This window comes from Helianthus annuus, chromosome 9 (genome assembly GCF_002127325.2).
Source record: "Helianthus annuus cultivar XRQ/B chromosome 9, HanXRQr2.0-SUNRISE, whole genome shotgun sequence".
In the NCBI taxonomy this organism is placed as follows: Eukaryota; Viridiplantae; Streptophyta; class Magnoliopsida; order Asterales; family Asteraceae; genus Helianthus; species Helianthus annuus.
In genome coordinates this window covers 8,883,807-8,898,871 of record NC_035441.2, presented here as the reverse complement: position 1 = coordinate 8,898,871, position 15,065 = coordinate 8,883,807, and the positions used below count along the sequence as shown (strand labels likewise).

Here is a 15,065-nt window from a genome sequence, read left to right as displayed (position 1 = left end):
TGTCAAGGCTACTGGTAAATTGTCTCGAAAACCTAATGGTATTGCATTGCTGAAGAAAGCTGTTGGCGATGAAGATCGTGAAGTCGGGTGTGCCGGCACTAGCCACCAGGAATGAAGGTTTCCGGCCTGCGTGCGTATGGGCTTGGAAGCCTTGTAGTCATCTGACAATTTCGTAAACAATTTACCTTAGGTTTTGTGAACAATTTACTCTTGGTTGTTATGTCTGTTAACATTTTGTTACATTCGATTATGTTTTTATGCTAACTGTAGGTTTTGCTTTTTATTTGCTATGAATTTCGTTGCCGTTACAATTTGTGCATGTGTAATTACTTTGATTAGGTATCACGAATGAATGATGGCGCTAACAGGTTATGCTGTGTTAGTTATTCTCAGCGTTACACAGTGTTGTGTTATGCCTTGAAAAACTCTGCAACGTTTGTTCTATCGTTTAGCGCATGGTTTGATTAGTGTATACGAAGTGATCGATTTACAGGTTATTGTGTTGACCCAGCTGTGTGATGTCTGTCGTTAAGGACATGCAAAAACCAACTAACTCTATAGCTAGGGTAAGTCGGATATCGAACCAGAGGAGGATTGTGGAAAGTGTGTAATGTTAAGTATTTATTAACAACTATAAAAATAAAAATAAAGCTTTGTTGTGAGTTGATTGATTATCTAAAATTACAAACTAAAAGTGAGATTTAAATCAATAGAAAGAACAATGGTTCCTCCAGATTTCAGGTTTTGCAGTAACTTCAATTATGTGTTTAATCGAACACTTACATAGACATAAGTGGACTAACCTAATCAACTAATTGTGATAACCAAAGACTAAGTACTCCGGTCAATACATAACGGGAGGTTATCTAGTGGTTACCAATCACAATTACCAACCCTAATCCCATAACAAATATATCCCAATTACTAGAACTCTCGGGAACTGAATGATCAAAGACTAAGGTTAAGCAAATGCAATCGATTACAATTAATCAACTAAATCACAAGTGAAAAGCATCGAATGCTTAGATCACTGGTCAAACGATTGTCACCAAACATATAAAATCTGTTAACTTACAAAACCCTCCATCCAGAGGAAACCATACAAAGACTAGCCGCTCATGTGGATTCAGTGATCTTCAATAGCTTGAATCATGGTTGAAACCCTCCTGTTGCGTTGCCGTCTCAAGTGTTGATGATGTTATCTCCCTGATCCCTATGGCCTTGCACGTGTGTATATTTTCCAAAATCCACCAAGTCTGCCGTCAAATCAAGCCCAAACCCCTTTCCGTGCGTGTGTATTTTCTGCCGTCAAAAACAAAGAATCCAGCCCAATGTTGTCTCTCGGCCCAATCCAAAAAATCCACAAGCCCACTCTCAAGTCTTGTATGTAATGTTTCCTTCACTTGAGTTGTTGGTTGTTGATTTCTCCAAACAAAAATAGATTCCTTTTAATTGAAAAGTTATTTTTGTTCTTCCAATCTGCAAATTCACGTGGCTTCACTCTTATTTTATGCATTAATGTAATGATGATGATGTATGATTTTCACCAAGCCCAAGAGACCCCACCAAAGTCTGCGTTGAGATTATAAGAATGATTATTTATGATGGTGATTTGATTTAAACCTTGTATGACGGCTGCCTTTTGTATGCGTGCCTATTCTCGTGTGATGAATCCCTTTTTTTTCTCACATGCATGCCATCATACATACACCGTAGCTTACAAATTGACACCGTAGGCTACGGTTCAATGTTTCTGTCCACTTATGTTTTTGTTGACTGTATTCTACGGAATCCAACCGTATGCTATGGTTCACTTGGGCTGGAACTCTTTTAGCTAAATTTTTTAACTTTCATTTAATTAACCATCAACCCCTATACTTCAATTTTCGCATATCTTGTATATTTTGTCAACCTTTTCGATCCGAACAAGTCTCAAATAACGCCCTTCGCTATGTTTATCATCCACAAGTGTTCCGCATCATCTTTAAACTCTCTAACTTTGCCATATTACGCGATTAACCTGTAAATTCACGAAAGCTCGTAGTGAACATATTCAAAGCATATAATCACGTAAACGGAAATAAATCACACAAAATAAGCACGTTAACACTCGGGTTTCACACCCTCTATCACATCCCCACACTTATCGTTGATTGTCCTCAAGCAACCATTACAAACATTACTCACCATATTAACACATCACTTTCAAATCCCTTACCGAATTAACAGTTTAAGGTCCCAAGTCATACCCGTCCCATAGACTGACACAATCGAGATTAACAATCTGACAAATAAATGATACGCATTTAAAATAATTTAAGACTTGCCTAACTAAAACTAACATGCTTATATTACTACACACATGCCACACGCCCCTCACAATAGTCACTCCTCTCGGTTTAATCAAGACTAGCGTGTAATGTGCTAGTATATGTATCGCTCAAAACCAAATATGCTACTTTTCAATCATAAGCTTGTATAGCAATCATTCCTCCACTGTATCAAATAACGTAACACATATCAAAAGGACTTTTGGGTTTTGGGTTACGGGTAAAGATAAGGAAATATTTTTGGCTTTTTATGTTTATATGGCGAACACAATTGAAAATACCAAACCATGATAACTTATTCACAATAATACTAACACATGGGTTATTTTCGACCCATTTATTTGAAACGAACATCAATACTAATTTTTTTTCCTTTTTCTTTCTTTTCTCTTTTTTTTTCATTTCGTTTTTTTTTTTCATTTTTTTTATAACATACTTCTAAACATACTTGTCATTCATAGTTGGTAATCAAACAGCTCAAACAAGGTGTAGCAACGAAGGGTAAAAGGCTCAACATGGTTAACTAAGGTGGGTGGATAAACAATCAACAAATAGAACAATGAATGGATCCTAATGCCTTTATCACTTATATGCATACGCTAAACCACAGTCTCAGCATGTATCAAACCACACAAGTTCTAACACAAAGCAACATATGGCCTACTCTCAGCAAATGAACATTTATTGCAATTCAACTAATAATGAAGTAGGCTCAAATATCTCACCGAACAAAAGGAATAAGGGTTGCCGACACGTAGCATGTGTAATTCCTAAAGCATGTTACCCCTAGTTAGGCATCTCTTCTCAACTATTATCTAAACTTGTCAGAAATACTCTCATGAAACTTAAAGGGACAACCATGACTAGGGATCTAATTTAGTTTAATATCAGCAAGAAACCCTTTAGCGATTGAAAATGTAGGTTTTCATGTAGTTCAAGCATTCTTGAGAAACAAAAATTTTCAAAATTTTTCAATTTTCAGCAAATTTTTTCACTATTTCAACCACTTCAAGCATTTAAGATCAACAATTATATCAACCCTCTCTCGAGTTACCGCATCCCCACACTTGGGATACATTGTCCCCAATGTATGATGCAATTTATAGTCTAAACTCGAGAGATACCACCCGCAAACCGTGAACGGCTAACAACTAGACGACTCGACACGTAACACCATTCCCAACACAAACGTTCACACCACCATTTGTACAAATAAAAATAAAAGACAGGATAAAGGGACACATGAACCTGATAATTCAATCAGCAAGTGTCTGTAGCGGTGCGGCTGCTATGATCAGACAAGGTCGTAAACATCTCTTGGATTCTCTGATATCTCATCGGGGATGTTGCCAAACATCCCCACACTGATATGCGCTATGGTGGTCTCAGTGCACATTTACCCCTTGTATTTCCCATGAATGCACGGTACCTGACATCACTGATCCAGCGGGGTCTAATTTTTATCAAGATGTCCACTGATGCACTACAATCCGGCCTCAATCCGCACTTTCCTATCGAGTTCCCAACATACACTCGATAGTTAACTCTCCACAAGCGTTTCTTTTTACTCCATATCAGCAGATAAGTTGGATTGTTGCACAACCACTTTATGATGATCCGCCCGATGTCCTTCACCGCCACCTTCTTCATCTCTATATGTGCATCCCCACACTTATTTTGTGGAATGTCTTCTTTCACGTCATCACCTTCTACAATTTTCTCCACATCTGACTGTTCAGCAATTGGGGGAATCACCGGTGTGGTATTAACCTCCACAACCTCATCCCTTACTTGAGAAAGAGACATCTGTAGAGACACCCATCTATCCCTGGCTTGGCGTTTTTCCATTGGAGTCATTCTTGGCCCATCGTCCTTCACTCCAGCCATCAAAAGGTTATACTTCGTAATCCACATCTCCAACTGGTCCTCTCTTGACAAGTCAGGTTTCGCCAATTGCTCTTCAATGTATGCCAGCTCTCTTTGTCTTCTATATTTCATAAGACTTCTAAATTCGGGTGATTGATAGTAACTATCTGACTGGGGTGCACATTCAGACTCACCCTGATCAACTGTATACTGGGTATGATAGGCATCCTGATAGTGTACCGGATGGTCTTCATAAGAAAATTGAAAGTATTCATTATAACAATGGTCATACTCCTCTTGGTAACTCACGCTTTGTACCATCCCCGGATCATAGCTACTCTCATACCATGTCTGCTCATCATAACAATAATTTGTATCTGATTGGTAATCATATGCAACTCGCTGCGAATCAGAATAAGAATAGTATGGGTGGACATCATCATCAGAATAAAAATCCAACCCATCTGCTCTCCTTTGTTCGTCCTCACACATTTTTCGGAACACAGGACAATCGTCACGCGTGTGACATGGACTACCACAACCTCGGCATGACCAGTAAGCACTTTCCATAATAAGATCTGCAATAAATCTGCACAGACAAAACTAGTATACCCAAGGTAAAAGCAAACAATGGAATATGTGACGAATAAAAAACTATTTTTGGATTTTTTTTTTTTGATTTTTTTTTTTTGAAATTTTTTTTTTTTTGAATTTTTTTTTATCTATTTTACTAAAAACTTAACACTAAACACTTTGCGCACGCCTCCCCGGCAACGGCGCCATTTTGATGTCTGTCGTTAAGGACATGCAAAAACCAACTAACTCTATAGCTAGGGTAAGTCGGATATCGAACCAGAGGAGGATTGTGGAAAGTGTGTAATGTTAAGTATTTATTAACAACTATAAAAATAAAAATAAAGCTTTGTTGTGAGTTGATTGATTATCTAAAATTACAAACTAAAAGTGAGATTTAAATCAATAGAAAGAACAATGGTTCCTCCAGATTTCAGGTTTTGCAGTAACTTCAATTATGTGTTTAATCGAACACTTACATAGACATAAGTGGACTAACCTAATCAACTAATTGTGATAACCAAAGACTAAGTACTCCGGTCAATACATAACGGGAGGTTATCTAGTGGTTACCAATCACAATTACCAACCCTAATCCCATAACAAATATATCCCAATTACTAGAACTCTCGGGAACTGAATGATCAAAGACTAAGGTTAAGCAAATGCAATCGATTACAATTAATCAACTAAATCACAAGTGAAAAGCATCGAATGCTTAGATCACTGGTCAAACGATTGTCACCAAACATATAAAATCTGTTAACTTACAAAACCCTCCATCCAGAGGAAACCATACAAAGACTAGCCGCTCATGTGGATTCAGTGATCTTCAATAGCTTGAATCATGGTTGAAACCCTCCTGTTGCGTTGCCGTCTCAAGTGTTGATGATGTTATCTCCCTGATCCCTATGGCCTTGCACGTGTGTATATTTTCCAAAATCCACCAAGTCTGCCGTCAAATCAAGCCCAAACCCCTTTCCGTGCGTGTGTATTTTCTGCCGTCAAAAACAAAGAATCCAGCCCAATGTTGTCTCTCGGCCCAATCCAAAAAATCCACAAGCCCACTCTCAAGTCTTGTATGTAATGTTTCCTTCACTTGAGTTGTTGGTTGTTGATTTCTCCAAACAAAAATAGATTCCTTTTAATTGAAAAGTTATTTTTGTTCTTCCAATCTGCAAATTCACGTGGCTTCACTCTTATTTTATGCATTAATGTAATGATGATGATGTATGATTTTCACCAAGCCCAAGAGACCCCACCAAAGTCTGCGTTGAGATTATAAGAATGATTATTTATGATGGTGATTTGATTTAAACCTTGTATGACGGCTGCCTTTTGTATGCGTGCCTATTCTCGTGTGATGAATCCCTTTTTTTTCTCACATGCATGCCATCATACATACACCGTAGCTTACAAATTGACACCGTAGGCTACGGTTCAATGTTTCTGTCCACTTATGTTTTTGTTGACTGTATTCTACGGAATCCAACCGTATGCTATGGTTCACTTGGGCTGGAACTCTTTTAGCTAAATTTTTTAACTTTCATTTAATTAACCATCAACCCCTATACTTCAATTTTCGCATATCTTGTATATTTTGTCAACCTTTTCGATCCGAACAAGTCTCAAATAACGCCCTTCGCTATGTTTATCATCCACAAGTGTTCCGCATCATCTTTAAACTCTCTAACTTTGCCATATTACGCGATTAACCTGTAAATTCACGAAAGCTCGTAGTGAACATATTCAAAGCATATAATCACGTAAACGGAAATAAATCACACAAAATAAGCACGTTAACACTCGGGTTTCACACCCTCTATCACTGTGTTCAGCTTTGGGGGCCTTACAATGTTTGTTCTATGTGGGCACGAAGTATTATTTGGCGTGACAGGCTTTAGCTGTGTTTGTGACCCGGCTGTGCACTTGGTTGTGACGAGTCTTGGAGGTTTACAAAGTTTCCTATTTCAGAGCCATCGGTGTTTTCGTGTATGCCCGAAATAATATATGCAGTTGTAACAAAAATTTGTATGAGATAAGTTAGCCAACACTTCTTGTATTACAGTTAAATGTGTTGGCGCGTGGCCATTACAAGTACAGATAAAAACCGCGACTGTCTACATATAACATTTTCTCAATTGCTGAGCATTCCAGGTTCTTGGGACTTCTTTGTTCTCAAGTGTGCATAACTTGTACGCTCCTTTCCCAAGGACTTCATCCACAACGTAAGGCCCCTCCCACTTGGGAGCTAATTTTCCCGGTTTCTCAGCGTTGGACGCCTCGTTGTCCCTTAGGACATAGTCTCCGGGGTTGAACGTGCAAATTCGGACCTTACTGTTATAGTATTTTTCCAATTTGGTTTTGTATTTTGCCTTATTAATTGCCGCTATCTCTCTTCTTTCTTCTAGAAGGTCTAGGTCTAACCTTCTTTCTTCCTCATTGTTGATCAATTTATGGAGAGCATTCTTGGAGACGGCAGGCCTATCTCTGCCGGTATCACAGCTTCGGACCCATAGGCTAAACTGAACGGTGTTTCTTTGTTACTTGTCTTTGGCATCGTCCTATGGGCCCATAGTATGTTGGGTATCTCGTCAACCCAACCTCTTCGTTGCGTCCCCAGTCGTGCCTTGATACCATCCACAATACTCTTGTTCACCGCTTCAACCTAACCGTTACCCTGCGGGTGCGCAACCGAGTAAAAGGTGTGCTCTATATGCAGATCCTTGAACCAACATTGGAGATCTTATGCAGCAAAATTTTTTCCATTATCGGTGATGATTCTTAGGGGCAGCCCGAACCGACAAATTATTTGCTCCCAGATAAACCTTCGCACTACGGTAGATGTGGTTAACGCCAACGCCTTTGCTTCCACCCATTTTGTGAAATAGTCTACCGCGACTATGATGAACTTCACTGCTCCTGGGGCTTCTGGAAAAGGACCAACCATATCTATCCCCCATTGCTGGAACGGCCATGCCGTTGTTATGGGGACTAGTTCATTTTTTTGTGCATCGTTTTCGGGGCGTGTCTCTGACAACCGCTGCATTTCCTCAAGACCTTGATCGCGTCTACATACATTCTAGGCCAGTAATACCCGACATTCGTTACTTTCGCTACTACCATTCTTGGACCGGCGTGAATGCCACAGATTCCCTCATGTACTTCGCGAATCAGGTAGTTTGCATCTTTTGGATCGACACATCTCAATAACGGCCTGAGGTAGGATTTCCTGTATAATATCCTATCAACCATCTGGTAATGCTCGGACTTGTACTATATTTTCCTTGCTTCATCTTTGTTTTCGGGTAGTATTCCAGACTGGAGATACATGATTATCGGAGTCATCCAAGACGTCGTTCCCACTTGAATGACGCTCACTTGCATTAGCGGCACCGATGGATTGCTTAGGACTTCAATACGCACATCCTTGGCCAGGTGCTGGAAACTCGTAGATGCGAGTTTGCTTAGTGCATCTGCTGGTTTATTCTCGCTTCGGTTGATATGGTGCACCTTGTAGGAATTGAAGTTCTGTAGCAATGTTTTTGCTTGGTCTAGGTATAGCGCCATCACATCTCCCTTGGCATCGTACTGGCCATTGATCTGCCCTGCTACTAACTTGGAGTCCACATGCACCTCTATGTGTTTAACTCCCATCTTGATTACTAACCTCAAACCAGCAGGGAAGGCTTCATATTCGGCTTCATTGTTCGTGCTCTTGAAGTCTAACCGGATGGCGTACGTGAATTCATGTTTTTCTGGACTTACCAGCCTAAGTCCTGCGCCTGCGCCATCTTCATTGGGCGTGCCGTCTGTATATAGTAGCCATGGTTCTTCCGAATGTTGCCTTTCAGCTCTTTCCATTGCCTTGCATTCTCTGCCTTTGTCATCTGGTACCTCTGTTAGGAAGTCTGCCAGTACTTGACCTTTGATTGCTGGCCTTGGCCTGAAAACCATGTTGTGGCCTCCCAGTTCTATGGCCCATTTTGCCAATCTTCCTTATATCTCCAGTCTTGTGAGGATGTTGACGATGTTGTAATTCGTTAAGACATGAATAACGTGGTTGGCGAAGTATCTACGCATTCGCCTTGATGCGTGAATCAATGCGAGGACCAGTTTCTCCATTATGGCTTACCGTGTTTCTGGATCATTCAAAGTGCGAGAGACATAATAGACTAGTGTTTGTACGCCTTGTCGGTCTATGAGCAGGACTACTCCTACCGCTTTTTCTGATGCTGATAAGTACATCACTAGGGGTTCCCCCTTCATTGGTGTCGTAAGTGTTGGCAATCTTATGAGACAATCCTTCATTTCTCGGAATGCATGCTCTGCTTCCGGAGTCCACTGGAACTGATTCTTCTTTACACAATTGTGGAGTGTTTTGATGAATGGGAAAGACTTCGCTGCATGATTGGCAAGGAAACGGTTGAGTGCTGCTAACCATCCGACCAGCTACTGCATTTCCTTTATCGTCGACGGCGAAGGCATCTCCTCGATCCCTTGTACTTTTTCAGGATTAACTTTAAACCCATCTTTTGTAACAATGAAACCTAAGAACTTTCCCTCTTCCATACCAAAGGAGCACTTCGTTGGATTTAGCTTGATGTTCACTCTACGCTATGTATCGAATGTTTTTTTGAATATTTATCAGCATCATACTTTCTTCTTTGCTCATGATGACCAGGTCATCCATGTACACTTCAATGTACTTGCCGATAGCATCATTGAACGTTTCATTCATCAGTCTCTGATAAGTTGCGCCTGCATTTTTTAAACCAAAGGGCATTTTTGTATAACAGTACAGCCCTGTTGGCGTGCGAAATGCAGTTTTGTCTTCATCTTGGATGGCCATCTGCACCTCATGGTATCCTTTATAACAGTAGAGGAAACATTTCCATCTGAACGTTGCCAGCGAATCGATCTTCTCATCGATTTCTCGTAAGGAATAATAGTCGCGTGGGCATACCTTGGTCAAATCTTTGTAATCCATAGACATTCTCCATCCGCCATTTCCTTTAGGAACCATGACTGGGCTTGCTACCTAGGTTTGGTAACGAACCTCTCTGATGATGCCGGCGTTTACTAATTCTATAATCTGCTCTTGCATGGCGGCGTGCTTTATGTATCCCAGATGACGCTTTGTGTGCACCACAGGTGTGCCATTCTCCGAGACATTCAGTCTGTGCTCTGCTATGTGCCTTGGGACACCAACCATATCAGCCGGTGTCCAGGCGAACACGTCCATGTTTTCAAATAACAACTTTTTTAGCACCGCGCGCGTGAGGTCAGACATTGCAGGGCCCAAAGTGACCGTTTGCTCTGGGTATTTGCTGTTCAGTACCCATTTTTCAGCTTTTCCATGTGGTGCAGATTTGCTTGCTTTTGCTGGCTTGATTTCGTCAGTTGCGAGGACTTCCCTGCTCGTGTAAATTATTGCTATCCCTGTTTCTGTTGGGAACCCAACAGCTAAATGTGGCCCTGAGCAGATCATACTAAAATCTCCTTGGGACTCTCTACCCAGGAGGATATCGTGTCTTGAGCTTGCTGGCAGCACCATGAATGTAACTTCTTCCGTTCTTGAGTTCCTTCCATCCGAAAGCAGCACCAGGAACGATATTTGGCCAAGAGGAAAAACAACTTCGTTACAGAAACCAGTCAGTGGGTAATCTACTGGTTCTAAGCGCACTTTGTACTCCTGGCTGAATTGATTAAAGCGCTATTCGTAGATGACTGGATCAATAAAAATGTAGTCAGTCTGATAGTGACCTATTACGCCAGAAATGACTATAGGTCTTCTCTCTCTTGGGCCCCCTCGCACTATGGGGAAAACAACTTGTTTTTCGCACCAAGAGTCATCTTGTGTGTGCTTCTTGTAATTCTTTCGCGCTCTTCGTGGACCCCCTTAAATCATGTGAGTTTCTAACTTCCTGAGTTTTTTGTTGTCTGGGCTTTCTTCCCTTCTTTGAATTTGGTGATTGTTGCGCTTCCCCCCTTTTACTAGATGAGTAAGCCTTCCATCTCTTAGAGCTCTTTCTATTTCTTGCTTTAAGCTAAGGGGGTTTGAACTGGTGGTTCTCGGTTGACAAGACCTCGGAAGAGGTCTTTGTCAAGGGTGTCCACTGCTTTTCCCTGTTTTCTCTCTTAACCTCTTTGCGATAACTGATCTGGTTGATCGTGTTGCGCGCATCTTCTCTAATCGGGCTCCTTTCTTTGTAGCCAGATGTTCTCCATGATTGGCCTTTCTTTGCGCCAATCATTGTGCCTGTAATTGTATTGACGGCCGTCATCGCCGGTCAATTGTTTATTAGTGCGCGCGATTGTTTTTCCTGCTTCAATGAAGGTGTCACACCCCGACCCGCAGCGGAGATAGGTGATCGGGGCATGATTGGGTTGACTCGAGAGCTTATGACTTGCTATTGCGTGTTTTAAATAATCATTAATTCATAACAAATGTTTCACGAAACAAATAATTCAAATAAACAATTACAACACAAGACATTGTTCATAACTACACTAATCCATTTCTTGTTAACTAAGGCCCATCCTATGTCCAAATCTTCTCTTCGTACCTGTTCACCTGTATCATGTGTAAAAATGGTTTTTGGGTCAACAAAAGTTGGCGAGTGAACCTTTTTGTTATTTGAAAAATCATTATGATTAAATTTGATTTATTGTGAAAACGTGCGTTAACCAATGTAAGTAAATATGTTGTATGTCATATATCATAACTCATAACACAATCTCAAACAATAAATAAACCAACTGAAATGATTCAATAAACGCACGCATGTTGCACGGTATTATGGTATGCCAATGAATGAATGAATGTTGCACGGTATTATGGTGTGCTGCAAGGTCTATGCTCAAACAAACAGAGCTGACCTCGTATGGGTTGCAACGTCAAGTTCCGCCCATTGGTAATGGGGAACCGACGAGCCTATGATTATGTGATATCCAAAATGTATGAATGCACCAAGGATAAACAAACAAACAACACATAACACATCCTCAAACAATAAACAAATCAAATATAATGATTCATATGAATGTATGCATGTTGCACGGTATTGTGGTGTGCTGCAAGGTCTAAGCTCAATCAAACGGAGCTGACATTGTATAGGTGGCAACGTCAAGTTCCGCCCATAGATAATGGGGAACCGACGAGCCTATGATGATGTGATGTCCAAAATGAATGAATGCACCAAAATGATAACCACCCAAACAACATATAACATAGATACTCCACATAATGGTAATTGCACGGCATTGAACTTATAAAATGCGATAAAAAAATGTGACACATGATACACCCCAAAACGTATAAATAAAATGGAAAATGAGGAGTTGTAAGATTCACTGAAAGTGGTGGCGTTTGATGATTCCTTGAGATTGAGCGCACGAGAAAAAAAAAAGAACTCCGAAAGTTGAAAAGATTATCCCAAATATATAAAATGCAAAAAATACTAAACAACCAACACATAAAATGAAACTATAAAATTAACCCTAATCATTCAAGGAATAGTTTCAATAGATGAGGAGCTTAGATGATTATCTAACGTTATCTAGGACTTTAGGCAATTAGGGATTTCTAGATCTCATTTGGGAATAACTAAGGTTTTAAGTTTGAGGGTTTGATTAATTAATCAAATATAATAATTAATGAGACATAATATGATTAATTAAATTGTTGGATAAAAATGCATAGAGTTTGCTATTTGATTATAAAAACAACACAGGTATAACTATTTAACTTAGTTTGTATCGAGTGCTTAATAAAATAGATTCTTAAAACCCTAAATAATTAATATGCAAAGTAATTAATTATTTTTCTTATTTACACTAAACCAACATCCATCTAGTTTTTAAAATCCGGTTTCTATACCGTACCGGATTTGGCTCAGAAAAGGTTTAATCGGATGTATCGGTGTATCGGACGGTTCAACCGAGTGTACCAAAAGGTTTAACCGGTACTACCGGCCAGTTTGAACCGGTCTTTAAAATCTAACTTTATTTTCATCTTAGAGTAACTTTTAATCCAACTATCTATGTAGAATACTATATAATTCAAATTTACATATCTGATGTGGACTTGCATAAAAACGATTGACCGACAAAACGTAAAGGTGTCAAAACTTATGCTTTTTCATTTAAACATGTAATACCCAAACCTACACACCATGTATTTATTCCATCTTTTTTTCTTTTAGTACAAACAGCAAGATCCTAATTTTTAAATCAAATCAACAGCACTATAACTTCCAATATTTTAAGCACAGTTCTTGTATGATCATAAAGAAAGGAAAAGGTATGGGTTGGTTGAAAGAAGGTAATATACCGAATGAGTTGAGTCGAGTCCCCGGGCGAGTATTTCTGACGATTCAGGCGAAGTCTGGATCCTCCCACGTGATGCGAGTTATCGTCGGCGTGTCTTCGAGTCTCCGGTAGGTTACAAACTCCGGTGATGGTGTTATAGTGAGAGAGAGGTATGTCGAGATCAGTCGTGTGGGTTAAAACCGTGATGGAGGTCTCCTTTATATAGCCTTCATAGGTATCGTAAGTTATGGCAATGAATTATAATTTGATTCGTATGTGGTGATGAAATGAGTCTAGGTTCATGACTCTCGCAAAAAAAAAAAAAAGGAAACGCGGAACAAATCAATCCATCCCGATAAATCAGTGAAAGTCAGCGAAGGTTTTTAAAAAGGAAACATGGCTGTCTTGGTTCCCTGTTTCGGCGGCAATTGTCTGAATTTCCTTTTAAGTTTAAAGTTTTGAAATATTGCAAAATAACCCGTTTAACTATAATAACTTAACTAACTTCGGTACAACTTAAACTAGCCTAAAAATTCACTTTTAAAAAAAATCTAACCAACTAAGTAGCTTATAAATATAAATCATAAATTAATTAAATTAATTAACCAACTAAATTAATAAATAATTATATTGATAAAAAAAATTCTCTCAACGGTTATTTAAATTCGCGAAAAAAATTTCTGAGGTCCAAAATCGTGTGGATCCGGATTTCAAAACGGGTCGGATTTTGGGAGCTCATTTTGATGGATGTTACAGAAGGTGTCCCAATCTTTGGGGCCTCCGTCTATTCCTTTAAATCGTTTGATCAGGTCATCACACTTTACTACCCTCATGAAGTGTGCGCGCATCATCTTCTCGCCGACATCTCCGATTTCTAGGCACTCCTTGTTATATCTGGTGATGAAATCTTCTATGCTTTCATGATATTTCCCCATGTATTTAAGCAATCAGCTGGATCTCTAGTATGCATGCGCTGTTGAGAAAAGTGTGCGAGGAACTTGTCTCGAAAATCGATCTATGATTTAATTCTTCCTGCTGGTAAGCTATCAAACCAGACGCGTGCCGCGCCAACGAAGGTTTGTGCGAAAAGATGACACCAAGTTGGTAATGTCCAACCACCTGTAGTCCCTGCACCGTTGAAGACTTGGAGGTGGTCATCGGGATCTGTTAAGCCATTATACTTGCCCATGTTGTGTGGCTGTTTTGTTTTGTCGATATCGGCTGTTGCGATTTCTCTGATAAACTTGGAGTTTTCAGCTATGTCGTCTGGGCGATAGCTCAACGAGTAATCATGTTCTACATTTGGATTGTACCCCGCGCGCTTGTGGGGCTTGTACGCTTCATGTTCTGGTGGTAATCTGCTGAATACCGTGCTTTCTTTCTTATATGTCGGGTCATCTTCTTAATTGTAGCTATTCCATTCGTCGTTTATGTTGCACGGACCTAAACGACAGTGCACTGATTTTTTCTGCTGATGAGTATGTTGCATGTAATTGCTTTCCTTTTCGCCATAAGTGTCACGTGTGTCGTGCACACTTTGCCTTCTTACATTGGGTGTTCTCTCAGGATTTAGGTTCCACATATTGGTCTGCTGAGGCACGTGGGTGCTCGGAGGCCTTTGCGGTGGAGTAACAAAAGGAGACTGATTGGCTTGCGCTTAGAGAACAGCTTGCTGCGCGCTGAGTTGCGTATAGACAAGGTTTAAGGATGCCATCTACTAGGCGTACCATGAAGCCAGGGTTTTTCCTTCAGGTAGCCCTAAAAGTGCCGAGAAGTTCAATTGTGTTTGAACCGATGGTGCCGAAGGACCAGCGCCATTGTTTGGTGTTGGAACTTCCGGAGGTGTTTGGTTAACTCCCACTGGTGGAGTTTGGAAAGCTGCTCCGTTTGTGGTTTGATTGATAACTCTGGAAGTGCTTTCAAAGATATCGGGGAAATCACTACTTACTCGCCCTTCTCGGATGGTCTCGTTCCCTTGGACTC

At 40.2% G+C, this 15,065-nt stretch overlaps 1 long non-coding RNA gene across 1 annotated transcript; it reads right to left on the bottom strand.

Moving 5' to 3' along the window:
- Positions 1-11,190: 11,190 nt before the first annotated feature.
- LOC110877130 lies at positions 11,191-13,401 on the bottom strand. The gene is made up of 2 exons (XR_002556781.2): positions 13,105-13,401; positions 11,191-11,346 (listed from the first exon to the last, which is right to left on the bottom strand). It is a non-coding gene; the product is annotated as an uncharacterized LOC110877130 (long non-coding RNA).
- Between the last annotated feature and the right edge of the window lie 1,664 nt (positions 13,402-15,065).